Source organism: Pogoniulus pusillus, chromosome 17 (assembly GCF_015220805.1).
Source record: "Pogoniulus pusillus isolate bPogPus1 chromosome 17, bPogPus1.pri, whole genome shotgun sequence".
Lineage (NCBI taxonomy): Eukaryota > Metazoa > Chordata > Aves > Piciformes > Lybiidae > Pogoniulus > Pogoniulus pusillus.
The window spans coordinates 20,485,911-20,495,866 of NC_087280.1; positions in this window are offsets into that span (position 1 = coordinate 20,485,911).

Sequence of the window (9,956 nt, forward strand, 5' to 3'; positions counted from 1 at the left end):
GCCTCATCCAGCCTGGTCTTAAACATATTCAGGGATGGGGCCTCAGCAACCTCCCTGGGCAACCCATTCCAGCCTCTCACCACTCTCCTGCTCAACAACTTCCTCCTCACCTTCACTCTGAATCTCCCCACCTCCAGCTTCACTCCATTGCCCCTAGTCCTGTCACTCCCTCATAGCCTAAAAAGTCCCTCCCCAGCTTTTTTGTAGCCCCCTTCAGATACTGGAAGGCCACAAGAAGGTCACTTCAGAGCCTCCTCTTCTCCAGACTGAACAGCCCCAACTCTTTCAGTCTCTCCTAATAGCAGAGCTGCTGCAGCCCCCTGAGCATCCTCATGGCCCTTCTCTGGACACACTCCAGCATCTCCACATCCTTCTTGTAACAGGGGCTCCATAACTGGATGCAGTACTCCAGGTGAGGTCTCACCAGAGCAGAGTTTGCTCCTTTCTGCATCTTTTCCAAGCTGGATTCTCAGATACAAACCCAACCAACTAAAAAAAAAAAAACCCAAACAAAACTCCAACCAACCACCAACAACCAAAAACCAAGCCCACAAACCACCAACCCCCCATAAACTATTTTAACACACCCACCCTACTTTCCAGTAACTAGACTAAATGTTTCTCAGGAGACAGGGAGAAAAAAATCCCCAAAGCTTCTGTCTTGAAGAGCTAAACCTGAACAGATTAAATATGCCAAAAATGCTGTATGTGGGTTTGTTGCCATTTTAAAGGTTGAAAAACTAAAGCAGAGAGGTGAACTGACCTGCCTGAGATCACAGACAATTAGTCTAATGATAGTGCAAAGAAAAGAAGCCAGACTTTTTATTCTTTAATCACCAGATCATCCCTTCTGGTTATATTTAACATGTGAAATGTATTGCTAGAAACACTCCTTTGGGTGACTCATGACATACTAAGCAGACTTGAAAACCTCAAACAAAGTATAAAATCATCTGAAAAGACAAAGACCAGAAAAAAGAAAGGAAGAAGATAAGCCATTAATGAGGAGGAAGAAGTGATAACATCTAGGATTAATATGCAGTATATTCCACAGCAATCCAAGCAGGGTTACTGTAATATTAACCCTACTTTGCACTACCTTGGGGGAAACACAGGAGGAGTAACTGTGGGGATTCCACAGGTCACCTACAAGCTTCTCTGACTAACTAACACAGACCTGAGTCTGTGAGAAGGGAACAGTGTGAGCTGCAAGCCACCTAATACCGTGAGCCAGAAGTTGTTTTATCTAACACCATCAGCAGTGAGTGTGGATCAGATCTGTGCGCTGATCCATTGCTCTCCAGTCTGCTGAGTATCAGGCTTTGGCTTTTGTTCTGAACGTGCTGATGCCATTTAACCCCATCTCCTGTGCCAAGCTCTGTGAGATGGCAAACATAATGTAACAGAACAAGGGGACACAGTCTCAAGTTGTGCCAGGGCTAGTACAGGCTGGATGTTAGGAGGAAGTTCTTCACAGAGAGAGTGATTTGCCATTGGAATGGGGTGCCCAGGGAGGTGTCACCGTCCCTGGAAGTGTTCAAGAAAAGACTGTATGGGGCACTTAGTGCCATGGTCTGGTTGACTGGCTAGGGCTGGGTGCTAGGTTGGACTGGATGATCTTAGAGGTCTCTTCCAACCTGGTTGATTCTATGATTCTATGATAATGTCACAGTACAGTGAAACACCTATGGGAGAAAGCACCTCTGGAATTAAATAGAAGTGCTAACAGTTCACACCTCTCTTTTGGCTCTAACACCAAAATCATGAGAGTCCCTCCCAACCTCAAAATGAGACAGGTAGCTTTGTGAGACAGAGCAGCTGAAAGACACCTGGACAAAGAAGGAGAAGCTCTGATACAGGCCAGGGCATTTTTCTTGTCTTATGGTGAATGTTCAATATATGTTTTTTTTAAAAGATGGTATTTTAAATTGATTTGATTACCATAGAGCTGACACACACCACACACACACAAAAAAAGAACAACTGGCAGGGAAATTCATTTATAATAGCCAGTAAATTAATTTTCCCAATGCTTGTTCTTTTTGCACCGTGCGTGTCAGCTCTATGCTAATCAAATCAATTTAAAACACCCTCTTTGAAAAATACAGCAGTATTTATTGCCAGCTCATACCTTTTTGGTCTGAAGTATATATATGTATATGTGTGTGAGTATATGTATATTTATACATGGGAATATAAAGCATCTTTTACAGTATCACACAGTATCACAGTATCACCAAGGTTGGAAGAGACCTCACAGATCATCAAGTCCAACCCTTTACCACAGAGCTCAAGGCTAGACCATGGCACCAAGTGCCACGTCCAACCTTGCCTTGAACAGCTCCAGGGACGGCGACTCCACCACCTCCCCGGGCAGCCCATTCCAGTCTCCAATGACTCTCTCAGTGAAGAACTTTCTCCTCACCTCAAGCTTAAATCTCCCCTGGCGCAGCCTGAGGCTGTGTCCTCTCGTTCTGGTGCTGGCCACCTGAGAGAAGAGAGCAACCTCCTCCTGGCCACAACCACCCTTCAGGTAGTTGTAGACAGCAATAAGGTCTTTTGGGCAAAAGATAGCTGTATTTCTTGCTAGCCTACCTTTGGATCTGGACTCTGCATGTGTGTGTACACACATATCTGGAACAAGATTTTTGCACATGTAAAAAGATGAGGGAAGCAGAAAGTCTGATAGCACCCAGTAAGCCTTGAATCCAGGCAGAAATTCCAGATGGAAAATTGCTCCACCAGCCTTCCATGCATACCGGCAGGACTCACATGAATGCAGAGCGAAGAGCGAGCAGCAAAGATGAGCCTAAGGAAAACTTCACGTCTCTCCTCACAGCTTATCACACCCACACAGGTGGATTTTGCAGGGCTCCTTGTTCAGCTCCAGTTGCATCCAAGTATCAGAGGCAAATTGAGGCTCTGCATATGGCCCTCGTGTTTACCACAGACTTCCCTGCAAACATGTTTTTAATCTGTGAGGCAGAGCCGTACGGTAGCAGAGTCCAGCTGGTAGCAGCAGGACTGAACTTTGCGGTGCGGAAAAGTTTGGTATTAGCCGACAAGCTCTGCAGAGGAGGCTGGTTTTCATCTGCTCCAGCTCCTGCAGCATAAGGACACAGAGGCAGGGACCATCCTGCCTGCTCAGGCTGCGCTCACCAAGGACAGAAGCTGCAATCCGTTTCTCCAGATGTGGAGGCACAGAGGCATCTTACCCAGCGGCTGCAGACCACTGCGCGGGGGACATGTACCCGTCCCTTTGCCAGCTTTCTGTAGGTGCTGAAAGGCTGACTGGCAGAGATGGAACTAAAAACTTCAGGGCAAAAAGATTCCTTCCCCTTTGTTTAGTCTCATTTCCTAAGGAAAGGGCATTGGTGTGGCCATACCCTCTGGTGTATACATTGCTCCCTGTCTATTTTAACCCTCTCCGATCATTTCAGAGACCTCTGCCTGCCTTGGGTTGCAGCTGGCAGAGAGGAGCAGTGGGCTCCAGAGCACTGCGTTGCCACAAGCACTGTGAGGGCGGCAGAGGACAGAAGGGCTGTTAAGGGAGGAGAGGGCTGTCTCATGAGCACAACCTTTCTTAGACAGCAGAGAATCGGGGCAGAGGAATGTCCCTGAGGCAAGGCTTCCTTAGGTCCTGCTGCTGGAGGAATGACTGGCTTTTCCGCCCTGCAAAAAGCCCTCTGGGGTATAGGTTAAGCCTCTCACAAAGATAATTACAAAAGGATGCACTTGATGATAACTAAAAATGGTGCCACGGTCTGGGGAGGGCAAAGCCATTTAGGGACAGTGGGAATCTTCCGTAGTGGCTTCACCGAGTCTTAGTCCCACAGAGCAGAGGGCTGCACATCTGGGTGGAGCTCAGTGGGAAACATCTTTCTCAGCCCATGAAAATGTTAGCAATTCCAGCCTTTTCCTGTCCTGGGCTGGGAAGAATCACGAGTCTTTTTGAGGCTTTTAATTAGCAAACAGGGAAGGCGAGTTGAGAGTTGAGTTGAATGAATTGTCAGGCGTTGGGACACCCAAAAGCAAAGTGCTTTCATGCAAGTCCTTTTTCTGTCTCATTCTGTTGAAGCTTTGCTTCTCAGTGCCTGGGCCATTTGTGAGTTCAGGGTGGTTCTGTCATTTACTGCCTGAAATGCATCTGATCTCTATCTCATTTCAGAGATGATGCAGACACTACTGCCTGTCACCTGCTCGCAGCAGAAATATCTGTGCACTAGACTGGCATGCAGGATGCATCCTTCTGTCCCTGAGCCCTTCACCATCTGAAAATCCACATGCAAATATAGTTACAGTCAGAAGCTATCTGCTGTGCTGGGGCAAAGGGTCTCGTTGCTGAGCGTTGTGGCTTCAGCAGTTTTTCTTTTTACTAACATCTTGCACTGATTTTTGGTTTGTGAATTTGCTATTTCTTTTGGCTTCCAGAAGAGGGGAAAAAAATTGTCAGAATAAATTTATTTAAACAGCTTATTCACAATTACAAAACCAAACCAAAACAAAAAAACCACCCCCCAAACCCTCTACAGTGGCCAAGAACGGCTTCAAAGACAGGTACCTCCAGGCACCACATTTGCAGTAATGCAGCAGCTTTTTAGGCACTGCCCAGACAGCTCCTGCTGGATTTTCCTCACCACCACTAGAGGGGAGGCTGAATTTTCTTCCGTGAATTGCCTAGCTAAAAGGGAAAAAAAAAACCACCACCACCCTATCACATCACTGCAATGTTGAAGGCACTTCAAAACGACTCAGATGTTTAACTGTTGTGCTAGTGATCATACATTCACATTGGGCTGCAGGCCAAGAGAAAAAGGAGAGGAAGGGGGAGAAAAAAAGCAAGAGTCTTGCAGCTGAAATGTTATAAAGTGCTGAATTTTACCTTAGAGCTAAACACTCTTCAGTGACGAATTTCAAAGGCCATATGTATGGTATTTTCATGAAAAGCAGAAGACCCGAAATTTCTTTGTTTAACTGGAAGCAATTTCCCTCCCTGAACAGGAGGTTTCTGTGGTTCACCTCATTTATTGCAAGGCTACAAATTTTACTTCTTTTTCCTCCTCTCCTTCTCCCCCTCCTCTCCTCTCCTTCTCCCTCTCCTCTCCTCTCCTCTCCTCTCCTCTCCTCTCCTCTCCTCTCCTCTCCTCTCCTCTCCTCTCCTCTCCTCTCCTCTCCTCTCCTCTCCTCTCCTCTCCTCTCCTCTCCTCTCCTCTCCTCTCCTCTCCTCTCCTCTCCTCTCCTCTCCTCTCCTCTCCTCTCCTCTCCTCTCCTCTCCTCTCCTCTCCTCTCCTCTCCTCTCCTCTCCTCTCCTCTCCTCTCCTCTCCTCTCCTCTCCTCTCCTCTCCTCTCCTCTCCTCTCCTCTCCTCTCCTCTCCTCTCCTCTCCTCTCCTCCTACTCCTCTCCTTCTCCTCTCCTCCTTCTCCTCTCCTCCTCTCCCTCCTCTCCCTCTCCCTCCTCTCCCTCTCCCTCCTCTCCCTCTCCCTCCCCTCCCTCTCCCTCCCCTCCCCTCCCCTCCCCTCCCCTCCCCTCCCCTCCCCTCCCCTCCCCTCCCCTCCCCTCCCCTCTCCTCCCCTCTCCTCCCCTCCCCTCCCCTCCCCTCCCCTCCCCTCCCCTCTAACATGGTGAGATCTTGAATACAGAACAAACTGGAGTAAAAGTACATTCCCTGCAATGCCAACAGAGGAAAGTTTGCACCACTGCCATCTTGGATTGTTCCTAGGGATGACTTCAGCCACAGTGTGTGTTGGAGAGCATTAGCTGTGTAACGGTAACAAGAAGAGGTAGGAAGAACGAGAAGGGTTGGGTTGGTTTTTTTTTTTGTTGTTATTGGTTTGTTTGGGTTTTTTTTCCCCCCAGTACAATCAAAGATGAGACATACTACAGTGATCTTTCTGTTGTTTAATTAAATTAGAATAAATAAGATGGAAAACAATCTGCATATTGCACGATGCCACCTTCTGAGCTATGCTGTTACACTTGAGTAGTAAAGTTTTGAGCATTACATTACTTTTAGGAGGCTCAAAGCCCTGAGAGTCTTTTTAATCTACACTTCTACCTTCTCAACCTTCAGAAACCACATTCCCCTGAGCATACCAGGTTTAGAGATGCACTTTTGTGTTTTGGTAAATGGAAGCTAATTTCCCACTTGCTTCCAGGAGCTGGGATTTCAGGAGCTATTTTAAGAATTGGCAGCAATGGGATATTTAGATATTAAGTTTACAATGGAGGAAGCTGGGAGAAATCTGTATTTGGGAAGGCTCACTGAGCATTCATACAAATGACTCCAGTGGATCTCACTTTCTCTCACTGTCTTCTGTTTCCTGGTCGTTCAAACCAGCAACGTTTTGATCTCGGTGTTTTTGTGAAGTTCACTCTTGTCCCACTATTTGTGTTTCCACTCAGGAACAGCCTTTTGCATGTGAGTTTGTTCTCTGGGAAGTTGTGTTATATCCTCCTGACAAAGCTGAAGAGCTAAAGGTCATTCATCTGGGAAATGGAAATGATACAGTGTCCGATCATGCAGACGCATCACATGAGTATTAGCGACTGAGAGTTCACTAGGGACAGCTGAACCAACATGCGCTTGCTGAAAGCATTTGATCAAGTCCTGTGGCTAACAACGTTTGAGACCAGCACAGAGACATGGCTGAGGTAGAGAGATGACTCTTCTCCATCAAGACAGTCAGGTTTGCCTCTTGCAGTGACTAGGTGCTGGAGATACCTACTCTGAGCCACACACTGAAGTGCTCCTACTTGTGGGAATTTAAACTGAGCTCATTCCTGCCAGCTACACTCATACTGACCATGTCCCAGCAATGTGGGCAGGTAACAGTGCCTCTGAGCGAGGGTTGCAGGCTCTATTCTGAGACTTCCTCACAGCCTGTTTGCAACAGGTGTGACTGATTTTAGTTGGTTTTACACAAATAAGCCTGGTCTGCTATTTACATCTGGTGGCAGCAGCAGTTCTTGCCTTTGGCATTTCTGGTGCACGGGAGTATGTCAAAACACAACCAAAGCATCTCAATCCTGTTGCCATTGGGTGATTTGGCTTCACATGGCACTTTGGAGACACACAGAAGTCACATCTTTTTACCAGCAGAACTGGTGCCTGCTCAGCATCAATACTTTCAATCAGCTCCATCGATACCAGAGAAATGCACACCTCACCTTAGCTTTTTCCTTTTAGAGATGACTCAGCTGATTCCAGATGCTTTTGTGTTGCTTGACAGCTCCTGGGAGGAGGCCACTGAGTTTCTCAAAGCATGCAGCTATCTGTTTGGTCACTTCGGGGGGTTGTACGTGAAAGCCTCTTGAGATAAATTCATTCTTGTGCAGAGTGATTGCTCCCAGAGCCTTGCTCACTATTTGTCTTAAAAAGCAGGACTTTGTTGATCAGTGGTGGGCCAAAGTTGGCCACTGGGTAATTCAGTGAGGCTTCTGCCCTCTGGGTCTTGTGAAGACAGAACCAAAAAAGGTCACTCCTTGCATTCCCCTGCTCCCCAAAGATGACAGGACAGGCTTAATGTCCTAATTCTTCAGTCTCATCTTAGTCACTGTGAAAGGTTGGAGCAGTGTCAAAGCAACCAGCTGATTGCAATCTTAATGCCAAACCCAACATCTTCATTCCAAGGAGTAGCTCTCACAGTAAATTTCCACATGTGTGTACCCTCCTCTGCCCTCCACCCCACACTCCACCCCCACCCCCCCCCCCCCCCTTTCCTTTTTTTTCCTGTTTTATAAACCAGAGAGACTTCTGGAAAACAAACCAAAACAGAACCTAAAAAAAAGAGAGAGAGAAGAAGAAAAAAATGAAGACAGGAACACAAAAAATCCCCTTCCAAGCCCTTCAAGCAATAACTGCTGTACAAGGCCAGTTGGGACACAGTCAAATTAGAGAGTTATTATTACCTAGGGGACATTAGAAATTGAGTCTGTTACTGGCAGTTCCTGTTTCTGTAAAGACTTGCTAATAGCTGAAATTTTAAAGGGTGTTGTTCAATTGGCAAAGTGTTATTTTTCTAAGCAGCCTCCATGTTCTCACCTGCTGCTGTTGCTCCTGAGAGTTGCAAACATTTGGAGGCAGTGGAGTTTGTCAAAGGGCGGTGAGTGTCCTACTGAGAGGATCCCTGTTCCCTTGAAAAAGGAACAGCTGGCTCTGGGCAGCCCAGGTTGTAGCCAGGTGGGGTTGGGCTCTTCTGCCAGGCAACCAGCATCAGAACAAGGGGACACAGTCTCAAGTTGTACCAGGGGAGGTATAAGCTGGATGTTAGGAGGAAGTTCTTCACAGAGAGAGTGATTGGCATTGGAATGGGCTGCCCAGGGAGGTGGTGGAGTGGCTGTCCCTGGAGGTGTTCAAGCAAAGACTGGATGTGGCACTTAGTGCCATGGTCTAGTTGACTGGATAGGGCTGGGTGCTGGGTTGGTCTGGATGATCTTGGAGGTCTCTTCCAATCTGATTGATTCTATGATTCTATGTGGAAGCCCTCTCCTGATGCAGCCAGAGGTGTGCTTGGATGGTCTTCACTCAGCCTGGCGTGCTTACAAGTTCTTAAGGAAGGAAAAGGATCTTTGAGGCTGTAGTTAATGCGAAGGTGGAAGGAGATCAGGGTTTGTGGTCCCTAGAGGGAAATGTTTGTGTTGCTTTCAAGTTCCTCAGTCTCTGTAACTCAATAAATCAGATTTTTCACTCAGGGCTAATTCATACCCTTATGAACATCCATGATGCCAGGTTTGGGGAGCCTCTGTAAATCTCTGCTAATTTCCATTTTAGACTGTTGTGGTTTCACACAGTGATGTGACTGAAGCAGACCTCATTTTGGCAGAAATGTGTCTCTGCCTCAACTCATATAACCTATGCAGTCTTGGTGCAGTTTACATATGCTTTATGTCAGGGTGACAGTTTCATTGTTTAAAACAATTTAAAAAGCAGACAAAAAACCCCAACCCCCAACCCCAAATCTAGAAAGAAAGTGGAAAATACCTGAGTTTTGAACTCCATACATTTAGAGAGCTTTTACTTCTGTCTGTCCAATTAGGAACCTCAATAGAATATGTCTAGTCAATGTATAGGAAAATATGTCTACTCAATGTATAGGAAAGTAAATGCTGCCTAAAACTTCTTGCAGAGGTCACAACATCTACAGCACAGATGAGAAAAACCTGTCCCATCTGTATTTTACCTTCATATATATATATATCTATATATGTGCACACATGCATATTTACAGGTGTTCATGTATTTATTTCTCTATATAATTATTATTTACTGTATGAATGGTTACATCTGTCCAGCTGCCTATAAATTTATTATTGGCAATTATGTATGCAAGTGAATACTAAAATGCCCTATAAATTGTGGCCATCTGATATGTAGGTAATAAAAAGTCTTGTGTAAGGACTATATACTCTTCAAAGTTCAGCACAACATACCCCTCTTCCCACCAGCACTAAAGGTGAGCATTTAAAGAGAGCACAGAGGAGAGCTGAGCTGAACACCTTTTTTAAAGATCCTCTGGCCCCAAAGTTCTTCTTTTCTCTTTACTTAACAAAAAACAACCTTCAGTTTTTATAGAAGAGTAGTGAGCTGAGAAGAAGCCCTGCCTGTTACTTAGAGCTCAACACAGCATCTCTAGGCTGGGAGTTTGGCTGAGTTATTTAACTTCACTCAGTCCTCAGTCTCCCCATCTCTAAAGTGGGCACAATGATAGCAGTTGAGCTTCTGATGAGTGGCCATCCTGGGAGCCTACAGAGGGGCAACACTCCCTGCTTGGCATCCCTAGGAGGGAGAGGATGGGCTGGTGAAGCAAGTAGGGTGGCTGTGGGGAGCCTACAGAGGGGCAACACTCCCTGCTTGGCATCCCTAGGAGAGAGAGGATGGACTGGTGAAGCAAGTAGGGTGGCTGTGGGGAGCCTACAGAGGGGCAATACTCCCTGCTTGGCATCCCTAGGAGGCAGA